This window comes from Melozone crissalis, unplaced genomic scaffold (genome assembly GCF_028551555.1).
Source record: "Melozone crissalis strain CALT ecotype California unplaced genomic scaffold, PUWL_Pcris_2 ptg000006l_1, whole genome shotgun sequence".
NCBI lineage: Eukaryota > Metazoa > Chordata > Aves > Passeriformes > Passerellidae > Melozone > Melozone crissalis.
The window spans coordinates 32192152-32207309 of NW_026535784.1; the positions used below are offsets into that span (position 1 = coordinate 32192152).

The 15158-nt window shown below is 36.5% G+C and overlaps 1 protein-coding gene across 2 annotated transcripts in view; it reads left to right on the forward strand.

Annotated features, from left to right (window-relative positions):
* Window positions 1-15158, forward strand: part of SH3RF1 (SH3 domain containing ring finger 1) — an 84217-nt gene that overhangs the window by 32348 nt on the left and 36711 nt on the right. The gene's annotated exons all lie outside the window — the stretch shown is intronic.

Genomic DNA, 15158 nt, shown 5'->3' on the forward strand with positions numbered 1-15158 from the left:
TCAGAGGACTAAAGCTGAGAAACTATATTAGCATTCTATATATTAGCATAATTTTATTTCTAAATTTAATTTAATAATATACAGTAAAAAAGGCTTAATATTTCAACTTTGAGTTCTTACTTACTCGGCTAACTTGGGTATCAAAATCTCATCTAAGGAGAAAAAAAGCTAACTTCTAGGAGGCCTTTTAGTTGAACCTTTGTTAATGAAGTATTGTTAAAATGAACTTTTGGGAGTGATGTAATGATAGAAAAATCTCTCTATGGTTATGTAAAACAAGTCGTTTGGGACATTCTGTGTTCCAAAAGACCAGCTTAATTTCTGGAAAATCTGAAATTTGTCTCATGGATGAACCAATAGATTATCATCTCTTCGAAGAGAAACTAAACTGGGAACTTTTGCCTTCCTGTTTTTGATGTGAGACCTTTCTCTAGAGGGGCATTTTGAGTGCAGGAAACAGTCCATTCTTGTAGAAGACTTTAGCTATGTCCTGTAGGTAAGATTTAAAGTACTGCATTTCTGTGTTTGTTCTTGACTTTCATTGGTGTGCTAAGACAAGATGTTTCAGAAACCATTACAGCCTGTCTGGTATTTTTAGGATGCCAGCCTGCTTCACTGACTGTGAAGCCACACTGGTGTAATTGAAGGTAACAGTTCAGAAGGAGCAGTAAATTATTTCAGGTGAATGAGTGATAAATTTGAAGCCTTTAGCTACAGCTTGTGAATACAAACCAAGCTAAAGTCAAAATGATGTCATTTGTACCAGAAGCTGTTAAGGTGAGCTGTTACTTGTGAGTGTGTGGGTAGTCCTGGTCCTTACTAAGAGCCAGCTAAATAATAAATTCCTCCTCGTTTTTCTGATCTGCAAGTGTTGAGTGGTCACCCTGTAACATGTTTGACAAACTGAGACTTGCTTTATTAGGATAGGATAGGATAGGATAGGATAGGATAGGATAGGATGGATAGGATATGTGTGGTTTCCCCTTTGTAGGGAAGTGGAGCAGTCCTTGCTCAAGGAGCTGCAGTCTGGATTTTGATGGCTGTCTTACATGGCTGGGTCTGCCTGTTACTGTCCTCTCAGCTCGGTGCTCTTTCATTAGAAATCCAGATTTGTAACTCCCTATCAAGGCAGATTTTGTTTAACAAAGAGAATATAAGATACTGGACATTTGTCAGGAAATGAAGTGATTGATCTGTGTGGGCTGATCTGGAAGCACAGGCAGAGAACTTTCTTCCCTAGAAAGACCAGGTGAATCCCATTAACTCAGTTTGTGTGTTGCTGAGGCTGTGGTTATACTGTAATTGTTAGTTTGGTACCATCTGTATGTTTGCTTTCTAGCAATTTTCCCTTCACTGGCTGATTGGTCTTTGTTCAACATGTTGAATATTAGCTAGTGATAAACTGCAGCAGTCAAACTACTGAACCCAAGCAAAGGAAAAACCTGATCCTGTTCCTTTGTTCCTTTGGCTGGGGAAGAGTAGAAGACCACCTACCTTATTTCTCCAATTCATGCGCATGTAACTTTCTTGAAAGGCATTTCAGCTTTCAGTCTCCTTTTTAAGGAGGTTACTGACTTGCATTAGATTAAGATTTAGGTCTGTACCAGTACTAGAGTGACCTGTGATGCCTCTTCATGTCCTGTGTGTTAACTGGCCCCATAGTGTTTGGGGTTTGCCAGTGTCCCTTACCACTCCTATGTCCCCTAGCAGCCATCTGGAGCAGGGACTCTTGGAGCTAGTGTCAGATTATCCATGTGCTCAGTGAGCAGCCAGCAGCCACAGAGAGCCAGGCAGAGGATGGCACTAATGTGGCACTCTGCCTTTTTTTGTTCCTGCTTGTTTTAATGCAGCTTGATAGAGAGAGGAGTGGAGCTGGCCAAGGCCGCAGGGATTCCTATTCAGATGTAACCAAGCTAAAAATTGCCTTTGGCTCCATAAGAGACATGGAACATTTCATACAAATCAGGTTTTTTCAGTAAAGTCATATCGGATCTTGGAATTTTCATCCACATTGTTAAGGTTTATATTCTAGCTCATGTTTAGAGCAGATGTTAACAATAAGTGTTGCCATTGAGAACACGATTCTAAAGTTTGTAGGGCTTTTTTATTGTTGTCTTTAATATTTTAAAAGAAAGTCGATTACATGCTTTACAAATACATCCTGATTCGTAATGATGACAATGCTGATTTCTAAAATGCTGTTCTTTTGGATATGTTTTTATGCTAAACTCCTCTGTACAGTGTTCAAAGACTCATGTTGAATTTAATAGAAAATTTGAGTATGGGTAATTTTAGGAACAATGTTAGAGATATAAGTAAAGGAAATTTAGGAAACCAAGCTGTACTACCTTTTACAAATCTGGAGAAGCTTTTACTTGTAACTATTTAGCAGTGTATTTGCAAGGGCAATTTAATACAGTGCTTTGTTTACTTGCACCAAGCAATGTAAGTACATTCCAGAAATGTCTTTTTTTGTTTGGTTGGTTGGTTTTGGTTTGTTTTGTTTTTTTTTTTTTTTAAGGAAGGGAGAGGAGAGGCCATTTCTGACATTTCATAACATCTAAATGATTTAATTGGAGCACCCAGGAGTCAAACCTTATGTTGCCAAACTCTTGAGCAGTATAGCTCTGCAAAAACAAATAGGAAGATGTATTAATCACTCCCAGGCTGAAAGTTTGAAAACTGCAAAAACAGTGTGATGCAAGGAGCACAGGAGATGCTCTCTTGCCATTTTTATGAAGAGCTAATTATTTACTGTTTATCTGCAAGTTTAAACTAAATGTAAGCTGCTAATGTAGACTTAAAAACTGAAAGGAAATTAAATTTGAACACCTGAATGAGATAATGTGTTTTATTTCCTTTAGGCAATATAATAAATTTGCAATGTATTTTGTCTGATGTGTGGATGATAAATGAGGTTTGCAGAAGTGTGTGCATGTACACAGGAGAATACTTGGGAGCACTATGGTGTCACACCAATTTTTTCTGAAGGGTAGAATTTTGTTTGTACTGTGGGATGATCATGTTCATGTCTAACCAAAATGAAGACATTTTTCAAGAAAGTAACTTGATATGTGACAGAAGAGACTTTTCTTGGTGTTCCCCAAAAATGTAAATAAAAAATGAAGACATACGTAAAACACTATTTTACGTGTTTTTTCTAGCTAGACCTTATGTATTCTTAATTTTTTAACATTGCCAGGAATTTATGATAGATAATCAACATAATACTAAAGAAATTTCCTCTGTTTTTTGTATTTTAAGTGATATTTTGGAAAAACAACAGTAGTAGCCTTGCTTTTGCATCTTAACGTGTGTTTGAATAGAGAATCTGTGGCTTCTTTTTTGGTTTTAGATTTCCTCCTCAGTCTGCAAATTTTACAAGTTGAATCTAGGGTACTGAAAAAAGTGGAAGGTCTTACAGTTTTAGTAAATAAGGACTCCTGTTAATATTATCACAGAAAGTTATTCCCTTGGCCTTTCCTTCCTAACTTATATAAAGAATGTTAAGGGATCCAGAGAAGGCTTCAGAGAAGCTTACTAATAGGGAAGGTAGAGTTCCCTGTAGAGGAGACAAAGCTTTGAAAGGTTGTTTTTCTGGTTTCTTTTGCACTCCAAATCTCATAAATAATGTTAAAGACTACTCAGTCATTGTTTCCAGCAACTCAAAACATTCAGGATGCTGGGCAGGGGGCTGGCTTACAAACTGAGGTTTAAAGAAAAGAAAATGTCAAGATTGGAGGTAACCTTATTTTAATTTCCACATTTTGAAGCCTTATTTGTTTTAGAGCTAAAAGAGTTTTGAATGTATTTGTGAATATATCAGGGTATATGTTTAAGTAACTATAAAGCCTAGAGTTTTGAAATAAATACTAAAATCAGTATCAGAATCAGGAGACTTGTCACAGAAACTGGAATTATGTGACTGAATTATGAAAGCACATGAAAATTGGATGCCATTTCTGTGTTAATATTGCACAGCTGCAGAACTTGTGTTCATGGACTTGATTCCTCTTAGATATTGAGAAGATCTTACTTTGTGTGGTGCAGAGGCATTAGTGGTACCATTAATGTAACCATTCTGATTTGGCCAACCCCAGATTCCCAATTACCTTCTTGGAGTTTGCTTCTGGCATAGGGAATATTAGAATTATTTTTTTTCACTGAAAGTATCTGCAGATAGAGATAAACAATACCTTGTTATATTGGAAGGATTTTGAATGCATTGAAGAATAGCACTTCACATACTCTATATATACTCTTACAGTCTGGATGCTGTCATCCAGGATTCATTACTGATAGAGATTAGGAAATAGGATGAGTGTGACTTTCTACATGAGTAAACTTAATCTTTTGGGAAAGGTGAGAAGAGCTTAACTAGTATCAGAAGGAGAAGAGAGCAAAGAGAAAGTTTATATGTAATTAGTTTTCAACTCTTTAAATAATTTTTTTAAAAGCTTAAAAATGGAAAAAATTATTTGCTGCTTAAGCTTTTAATGTGATGTCAAGGAAGAAGTGGCTCCAACCAAAATTCTTCACTACATTAGTCTTATTCTGAAGATCTCATGCAGGTTGTATTAACGTAATGTTCATTTCTAAAATACAGATGTTTTATTTTAATTTTCTAGAATGTATTGAACCTTATAAATTATGATTGAAGTATAATTTCTTAGCCCAGAAATCTGGTAATTTTGGGCTGTCATAATAAAGTTCAAGACAAAGTATTGGTTGCTTATAAAAAAGGAACAGTTTGTTCAAAATAAGCAAGCTCTGGTATATATGTTTGGTGATCCCAAAAAGGCAACTTTCCCAAAGCTTAAAAAAGAATTAGCAATACTAGTTTCATACAGCAAGTGGCAGAATGAAGGAATAACAAAATTAATCCAAATGACAGCTTTTTGTAATCAGAAGAGTGATAGCAAATAACAGACTAAAGTTACCATGAGTGCACAAGTGCATTAAGAAGCATCTAAGTCATTGTATCATGGGATGCCAGTGAAAATCTCCTAATGGATAAATTGTTTGTCTATCAATGTTTTCAGTTAAATACTTGGTGCCTTTCTGGAAGAAGTGTTCTTCTGCATCACAGCCTTAATGGGCTCTTTAGAAACAACTTTAAATACCTGCTTTGAAGCAGTTTGGGTACAGACTTGTGAGTCTGTTGAGGGCTGCAGATTTTGGACAGAATGTCATGATATACATTGGTATTGCTATGCGATACTTTCCAAAACTGTGTCTAGGATCACATCAAATCCTAAGCCTCAACCATCCTAAAAAGAGAGAACAGATTTGAGTGAGTAGAGAAAAACTGGAACCTCAAGAAAACCTGACAGGAAGGTTAGTTAGGAGAAACATGGAGGGGGGTTTTGCTTATAAGACAATTTGTTTCACTTTGAGCTGAAGTCAGTGGCTGAAGAATATTTACCTTGCAGGATCACTGGAAGCATGTAATGACAGCATGTACCAATACCTAATATAAGTATTGTTTCACCATATGCAGGTTTTCTACCTACAGGAATAAATATTCAGGGCCTTATTGAGGTCTGTATTTCTGTGTCAGCACCAATTCAGATAAACATGCTGAGTGGAAGAGTTACAAGGCTGAGGGCTGTGTTCATGTTGTTGTGATTCGTAGAGCTTTTCCTGTGTATTTGTGTTTCTTTTAAGAGAAGTTATCTGTTTGATTCTGTATAAATAAGCTACAGTCTCATACAAGAGCTGGACAAAACCAACTCCATTAGCAGTGGGCCTTGAGGTGCAGGCTGTCCTGCCATGGTGACAAAAAGAGGTGGAGTTTTGCTTTAGTTTCAGAGTCCTGCTCCAGGAGTTGTCTTTCCATCAGGCCTTAGTGGAGTCTGAGAACTGTGAAGCAGAATGACTGAATTCTGCTTTCCTAATACATCACAACCAGTTGAGTAGCATGAATAGTTAAGAGAGAGAATGAAAGAGCTGTCAGCCTTTCATTATCCTATCTGATTCTTAACTCTTGGCTCCAGAGCAGTGCTTTCCCTTAATAATGCATTATGGTTGCACTTGCTTAATTAAAATACTTTTTATTTAAATGAGAAAGTTGTACTTCTTGTAAGCTGTTCTTGAGTATTTATTTATGGAACATAATTATTCTGTGCAATCCCTGTTAATCTAAGTAGATGGTTATTAATTTGCTTGCTGTGGAGTCTCAAAGACAGGAAGCCATTGTAGAGGAAGAATATAATGAAATTAACTTCCATGGAATAAACTTTTAATGAGATTAACCTGGCTGGAGTAAGAACTGCTTTAAGTATTTCAAAGAAAACATTGAGATCATGGCATGTGTCACGTTTTACAACCAAAGGACTAAAAACTTCTTTAGGTCTGGAAAACTTTGGCTGGATCTGTATTACAAGTAATCTGTAGTGGGAATGGATCCATAGAAGAAAACAGTGGATGCTGAGGACCTGGTGGCCACAGGCTGTATTTCTTCAGAGGTAATACTTTGAATGAATTCTACTCTGATTCCAGGGAATGTTTGGATGAGTAGACCACTGTTGGAGAACACCTTCCATTTTAATTTCATCAAAAAAGGGGTGTAGTTCATATACATTATGTTAAGGCTGCTCCAAAATGATAAACAAGAAAAGTGTACCAGAATATGCTACTTACTAAATATTTTAATTCATATAGCTATTTGATTAAAATCGTTATATAGAAGCATAAGTTTTCATTTATGGCATGAACACAAATGAAAACTATAAGCAGAGCTGAAACAGTTCATGGTATAAATATAAACCCTCTTTGCTGTGGAAATAAAATAGTACAATTTTTCTTCAACTAGATGAAAGAATGGATTGTTTCCTTTGTGATTGTATCAGAAAAATGGAAAAAAAATTACTTTCCTTTTTCAAATATTTGAGAGTAAAAATGCCCAACTCTTGTATAAATTTGTTTTTTATAGATACAGAGACTGATGAATTGTGGTGTAAGTCCAGGAGATACTTCAGATGTTGGTTTACAAAGTGACTACGAAATTCTCATAACATTTGAAGAAGTTAAAGGCTTTTAGTAAAATAGAGTAGAATTGCTAATAAGTTGTTTCTTGAAGTAGAAAGGATGTATATTTTGAAGTAGAGGACTACCTGCAAGAAGCAGCTTTGTGTGTGTAAGACTCAAAGGTTGCAATTTATAGGCAGTGTCTAACAAATATGAAAAAAAGATGGTGGAAGATTTCCTGATGGAATCATATGTAAACATAGAGGTTTAATTTGTGCTATGACTGCATAGTAATGATCAACCTGTTAGTGTCAAATTTCCTCTTCCACAGTGCATGCAGACACAGTTGCTGGAACATCCTTCATTTAAGTAGTTTAGCAGTTTCTAGTTTCTATGTCACAGTGCATTCTGTTCTGTTTATTGTAACCAACTATTAATAAAAGGGTAACAGTGCAAGTGGACTACAGGACCAGAACTGGTGTAAGTAAAATCAGACTGTGACCTCCTTGGGTCCAAGTTCTGGTAACTTTTTCTGCAGTAAAAGACTGGGAGGTGAACAGGTTATCCTTGCAATGTAAGCCTCCTGTTGCCTAGCATTTCTAACCCTTCCTCACCTCTCATGCTTAAATCCACAACAAATGTTTTGGAGAAACAATTGCATTGAAAAGCTAAATGGAAAATCTTTATTTGTCTACCCTGAATTATCTGGTTATACTTTGTGTACTGCTTATGCAGCTCTCCCTGCCTCTGATGGTGGAGTTAGAGTACTGAGAGATTTTGCTTCATTTGAGCTGATAGTTTTTGTAAGAATTAGGCACTACTGTACAGTGAAGGACAGTCTGGGCTAGAGCAGCCTGGGGGAAAACCTGGCCAGGACGTGCTGGAGTTCACTGTCCTGCTTCATTACTAGCTGCCGTGTAAAACCAGTGGCAACTTTTAATGGAATAAGGGGTTAATTAAGATAAACACATGGAATATGGCTCCCTGCACTACTGACAGAGCAGAGCCAATTCATCTCCAGAGACAGGGAGAGCAGGGGCAGTGGGATAGGCTTGCAGAAAGGGCTTGGGGAGCTGAGTGCAGAGCTCCTCACTGACCTCCCCTGCAGAAAGGAAGCCAGGGGAAGGTGGAAGTGAGGAGGAAGGATGCTGAAAGATTTGAGCAACACTGAGCATGAAGGTACAGGATAAAAAAAATACAACTCAGGGAGGGCTTGTACAGTGACAGTGACAGCAGATGGGAGGGTGGTGATGCAATGTACCAATTCAGACCTCATAACTCAAGACATGCAGATTGGTTTGGGTTTTTACAGTAATGCTTTTATGCTAAAAGAGATCCATTTGAACAGTATGAAATGTGAAGCATAATCCTTTCTTGTAGACACTATGTGTTCAAGCCTGTTTGACTATACTAAACTGAGCAGAAGGCTCATTTGCTGTTTGTCTGCTTCTACGGACTGGATGGAATAACCAGGAAGTGCCAACTCCAGCTTGTCACCACGCAAGAGATAAATGTTAATGTAGCATTCTTCTGGCTCTTTTGTTACAATAAAGAGCATACAAGAACTTTATCTTAAAAAAGATGCATCATTTCAGCTAGGATTAGTTGCCTTTTCAAAATGCTGACCAGCTGCTTCAAGTAAAAAAAAAGTCTTTTGCTTTGAAGCATGAAAAATTTAAAAGATGAGTAAGAATAAATTGCAAATAGTTTATTTATTCTGTGCATGCAGTGAATGTATATTTGTGTGTGCTACAGTGACAGCTAAGATTAGCACCTTTTCTTTTCTGCAATGGGCAAGAAGCTGTTTGAAGTCAGGATATTAAAAGAATCAAATTGATTCCAAATGAATTTCAAGAGGGTGAGGGGGTTTTAAGAGAAAGAGGGCATGATACCAGTCCTAAACCAAGCTTAGCAAAGTCCCTCCAGTTTCTGGCAACAAAAGTTTGCAGGGAATGCCTGAGAAGGATGTGTGGTGGTGATGTTGGGTTCATTCAAAAGGTTGAACAAGCACCTGAGCATTTACAAAATAGTTGAAGTGATGGTAAATAAACCTAGAAACACTCTCAGAAGGTAATGGAATTTCAGATGCTATCTCTAGGACTGTAAAATCAGACAGAAGAGATGCCTGTGGTTACTGTCATTTTAAATATCATTAACAGTGCCTTTGTAATTTTAGAGCTTTTACTGTTTTGGTGGGGAACAAATTCACGCTTGATCGTAGTGGAAAGCAAATGCTCAGATAAAAAGTCAGGCCTGTCAACCTTGATAGGTTTTCATCAAAAAATGCAGCAACCTCTTAATTTCCAGCTCCGTGTTTTCCCATTGCCCAAGTTTTGGCAGCAAAGTATTTAAGAGATTAAAGGAACATTTCTTCATGCTGATCTCACCAAGAATAATCTCACCAAGTCACTTATTCAGAGTCATTTGCCCGCTTTGCTCCTCCTGTATCGTGTTCTAACTCCTCACCTTCAAAGCTCAGTAAGATTTTGCTTTTAGCAATCTCATTTCTCATTTATTCTTCTCAGAATTTTTTTTTCAGTCTGTCTTCTCATCTGGAATTCCCTCACCTTTTCTTGGTGCAAGAGGCAAACATATTCATTTGCACATCACATTGAGGGAAGCTTCTTTATGTTCGTTTTCAAAGTGTAAATACCTTTAGAACGGTATAGAGCATTACTCTTAAATTTTTATATTGTTGGTAAACCTTCTGGAACTTCTGAAGCTTGTGTTAAAATATCAGCTCCCTGAAACAGGGACAAGGGACTCCTGTGTCCCAGGGATTTGTTGAGAAACTGAGTGTTCCAATCTTCTACACTAAGTAGATTAATGGGGTTTTTTTCTTGTAAAGTAAGCAAGCAGAATGTGTTTTGTAAAGTGCTGCTGTAAAGTTCAGTTTGTGAGAGAATTTGATATGTGGTCGGTAAAATGCATCTACTTTTCCAGTATTTATGGCTTCTGTATAATGCAAAAAAGGAAAGAAGCTAATGTATCCTGATTAGCCATGCAAAGACTGGCAGATGACATGGCTCAATTTGTTCCCACTACTCCATCATAGTACAGCCTGGTAGTATGGCATTAATCATGGAATCTTTCCTAGGTGTTAGCAAAGCCCTGTAGCTTTATGTAGATTCCCTTTTATTTCTTCTAATGTGGTGAGATTTTGTGTTCATATATTAAAAAAAGAAAATTGTTAAACCAAATGGAGATGTTTCTAAGCATTGCAAGATGATTGCTGTCTCTGAGATTGCTGTTGACTGTATCCCTTTAACTACTGCATATGATGCAGAAATCACAACAGCTGTCATGTATGGTATGTCTGCCCTGCTGACTGTGTAGATTACAGAAACATGTTTTCTGGATGTTTAGGTGATTTTTCCCCCCCTTTCTGGTGACTGATAGAAGCTGTTATAAGGTTAGATGGCTGTTCAGTTAGTAGGGCAGATTTGAATTATAACAGTTGCAGTTATTGATGCTTTATTTGTGGAAGGGCATATGAAGGTCTGTGGCTTCTCTAGCTGCCTCCCATTAAGCCAAAAGGAAAGAAAAGCATTCTGAGTTTACATGAAAATTTCTATTTGTTCTGGACTTGGAGCTCAGAATGGCACACATCTTGCTTGGGAATTAATGATTTCACTGTTTAGGCAATTGCATTTATGGCTTTTGACAGTGAAAGTAAATTCTAAATCACTGTATTACAAGGATAAGTATTAATTTAGGCAACAGCAAAAGAATGCCAAAGATGTGTAATTTCCAGATTATGTGGAAACTAAAATGAATGAAAGGAAGGGCTATGTATTAGCCGTGTAAGAAGGAATTTAGGGAAAGAGTTTAACACTGAGATGTGCTTTGTATTTTGGTAGTGGTCAGAAGGTTTTATTTTCTCTTGTTTTGTGATTTTATGTTCATATAATAAGCAAAAAAAAAGCAAGCTATATTTAAGAAACTATTCACACCAGAAAGTTGTCACATTTCCGGCAACAGATTTTGGATGGGAGTGAGTCGTTGTGAAAGGCATTTACTAGATAACTATGCAAAATGAGGCTTCTTGGTAAACACAAAAGTACTATCTTGTAATTAGGTATTTTGTACAGGCAAATAGTTTTGTACTCTGAGCTTCAGGGATATATTTATCTTAGAAAAGTACTCGAGACATACTATTTCAAAGTCTTTTGCTAGGTCTTTGTCAGGCTCCTGACCTTCATAGACTTTATTCTGATATTTTTAAATTTGTTTGCTTCTTTTCTTGCTGCGGTTTTCCACTTCACTTACTTCTTTTCTCCCCCCACCAAAAAAAAGTTTGCCTTACCATTATAAAGACACTTTTTTCAAAGTGTCTACAGTGAGAAAATAATAAAGTGGATTAGTAATCAGCTGCACCTATTTTTCTTTTTCCAAACTGTTCTCCAAAAAGATGAAATTAATAACTGGGAGGTAATTTTCTGCTGTTTTATAGGGGTAGAGGAATTTGGAACAACAAAACTATCAAAGCAGTTGGTGTTAGTGCCTTTCTAACTTGGGATATTTATGGGGGTTTTAATAATCAGAAATTGGATATGACTGGGGAACATTAGATATATTCTAACATCCACTCTGAGACTGCTTCAGGGATGTACAGAAGTTAGAGGCACTTCAGAGCAGGACTAGTAAGTCCATCTATCCAGTCTCAGAGTTGTAGATGTATCCTTGCCAAGAGGGATGAATGTCTTTCTCTTTCCTTATTCTTGCAGTATGAAGTGTTCTTGTCTTAGAAGCCATGGGTGATATTACCTGAAAAGAGAACACACTGGAAGTTACACTGCTAGGAGAATCTAAGTGCTGAGGGAACCTGTGCTGCTGTGCTGATATTAACTTGATGTGCTAAAAGAGATTAGGAGATCTGTGCTGCTGTATGGTGGCACTGGGACAAGGAAGGTGAAATTTGATGAAGACATCAAATGCCCTTGAGTCAGAAGATATCACGGGAAAGCCAATGAAGATAGTGGCACTTTCAGTTTGAGCAGTGGTGTTGGTGTAACAGCTTATCGAGCAGATCTTTCAAACAAATCATTGCTTTTGGAAGTAGCTATTTTATATAAACATCCTAGCTCTATGCAGTGCACAATTTAAGGTTTTGTTTAGATTCGTAAAAGGATCTGGGGTTTTTCAAAGGAAAAATCTTTTGTAGTAAACAATTAATCGAAAGGTTTCTAAAGATTCAAAATGGAATTGTTTGATATGCAAATCAACAGCAATACAGACCTGCATTCTCTTCTGCATCTTGAAAGTTACCTCCTCAGTCTCTCCTGTGCAGAGCAGTTTTCTCATAATTCATTTTGTTTGCTTGTGGAAGAAGCAATCTTGAACATGTCAGATGCATACAGTTAAAATATTTGGGGATATGCTGTGTGCAGGATATAATTATTTTCTCTTCCACTTTCTTTTATTTTTTGCTTACTTATTTTATTAACTTAAAAGTTTAATTCAGTGGAAAGTGTTCAGAATTTTCTTTACTTAATAAACTTTGGGAAAGGAAGTAGCTAAGAACTTTGCATTTTGACTAGGCAAAGAAAAAAAGGCAGCATTTGAAAACACACTTTTTATTTGAAAAAAAAAAAAAGTGTTTACAAAGGTGTGACACAGAAAGGAACTGGGAGAAGTGCCTTTGGAAAGCTTTGTAGATGTCCCTTCCTAACCTTCCGTATTATTAGTGTGATTGCTTAGGCCTTAAGGCAACATCTTTAAATTCCTTTCATTCTCCTGTATTCCAGCTTTTAATTACAAAACAACTTTGTGGGAAAGAGTTGCTCATACTTACATTAAACAACCTTGTATTTATTTCTGAACATCAGACAAGAAAAAAAAGGCAAAATGTTTTCTCCTAAAAGCTGTTAGGACAGAGGAAGCAAAAAGGGCTTTAATAAAATGGCTACTTTAAGTAGACCATTGAAATTTACCTTAAAAGAGCATATAAGAATTGCTTACATGAATAAAGGAGCTACCCATCTGCTATAGAATATAAGTTTCTCTGAGTCTGTGCTGTGACATTCTTCTGCAAGTTACCAAGAGCAAAGTTCGCTGGCAAAGTCCTGAATAGAGTCAGGCAAAGGGCTCTAGGAGTGATTGGTGTGTCACTCTGCGTTAGATGGATGAAACCTTGAAAATTAGTAAAGTCTACTAAAGAATTTTTAACTTCAGTTAATTAAACAACAGTAAAAATGTAATCCTGTTCCCTCATTTATCAAGATCCTAAAATTTTTACTGATTGCAAAAGTATAATAAATATGTTGGCTTATTTTTTTTTTTTTAATTTTGTACCCTGGTATTTTCCCTAAAGTAATCTTTCTTCAAAATTATGATTGTTATATGGGTTAAGTTACACACAGTTGGGTTTCAAACCCTGATCTCTTTGATCAGGGCAACCTGGCTAGCTGGTTTCCTCTTGATGCTAAACTTCTATTTTCATTAAAATCAGAAGCTGTATAGCAAGTAACTATATTTGAATACAGCATTTCAAAACAACTACAAATTTGCACTTTTTAAAGTCAAATGTTTGGCCTTTTGCTTTATGGGTGCAGAGAAAAATTATATTTAGTACAACTGTATTGTAGGAAACCAGTAGAAATGAATGTACTTACCAACATTAACATTGCTCACTTCTTTAATGTAATGAACTATTATAACCCCAAACCCTGGTTTACTGTATTCAGCACAGCAATAGTAATTTATATCAGATGTTACCAAAGGTTTGTTTTTATGTTTATTACAGTATACTGGCAGTTTGATACAGCCTCCTGACATAAAAATATCTTACTTTTTTGTCATCCAGATAGCAGGACCTCAGACAAACTTCATCTGAAAAAAATTCATTTGTATTGATGCAGGCTTCTGAGATAGTTCTGATGGCAGAAGTGCATAAGGTTGATTACGCCAACAAGTCTGTGTTGGGTACAGATGAATAACACTCAAGTGAGCCTTTCTTTGCACAAACCTGACCTTGTTTGAATTGTTCCTTAGATGACAAAAGTATATGCAGGGAGCCAGCTTTTAACATTCTTCTTGGATTATGGAAACACTTTGTGTTCTGGAGCTCAAAAAGAAACGGAGATTTAGTTTCAAATGGTATCGTCTCTAGGTTGCTCTGTCCTACAAAACTAAATATTTAATTTTTCAGGCCAAAGCAATGTACCTGTTTCTTAACAGAGGGAATATGTGTCCTTCCTTTAGAAAGAAATCCAACTTGAGAAAACACATCTTTTAATATAAGCAGTTTAAGAAGGTCTTTGGTAAAATATTTTCATATGCTCTATGTCTCAAAATGCATGGAAAGTTAAATGCAAGCAGAAAAGGAACAAAGCAGGCTGAAACAAAGAAAATTGAATCACAATCAGATCAGGTGGCTATAAATTAAGACTTCAAACTACTACTGGAGCCAGTGAGATGAAAGAGACATAAAAACAATACAGATGTGAAAGGGGATGTTCTTGCAGGACTGGACAGCTTAGTAAAGCTAAAGAAGGCAAGAAAGCAAAAATACACTTTAAAAAAAGTAATAGGAAGGATGCATTTGAAAGATTTGAATCAAGAAAGCAATTACATGAAATAGAATACACCAAAAGATTAAAAGAAGCAATATTGTCCTTCAAAAGGTTTGAATGACTAAGAGTCTGAAGAGGAAATCTCAGGTTTGCCTGTACCTACTGGAGGATGTACATATTAAGAACCCACTTTACCCAAATCTGCCTTGCAAACAAGTTTTGGCTGCACACATTTGCATTATGTTATCCTTATGTAAAAGCACCTTTCACAGGCAATCAACTATGTCCTACAGTACTGATGGTTTTGGAAAAAACAAAAAAAGAATTGACTGAAAAAAGTACCTCTGTATCACTAGACTTACTGTACTTTCAATTGCTGTGTAATTTGAGATTTTTTGTGGTACTTTCTCAACTTGTCCTGGTCATTAATGTGACTCTTGGTTTGATTTAGGAACTGCATGGAAAGAAAACAAAAGTGTAGATGAAGAAAAATCAATTTTCTGGCTTTCCTTGTAAGAAAGTTGCAAATAATGGATGTTAAAGATCCCCTCATGACATGGATCAACTTCCTGGTTTTAGATTTTCTGTAAATAAAGGTAGGCCTAAAAACTGCTGCTGAGGTATCTGATCAAGCTGGATTTTTCTGGAAGCTGATAGAGCATGTAGCCACTTTCA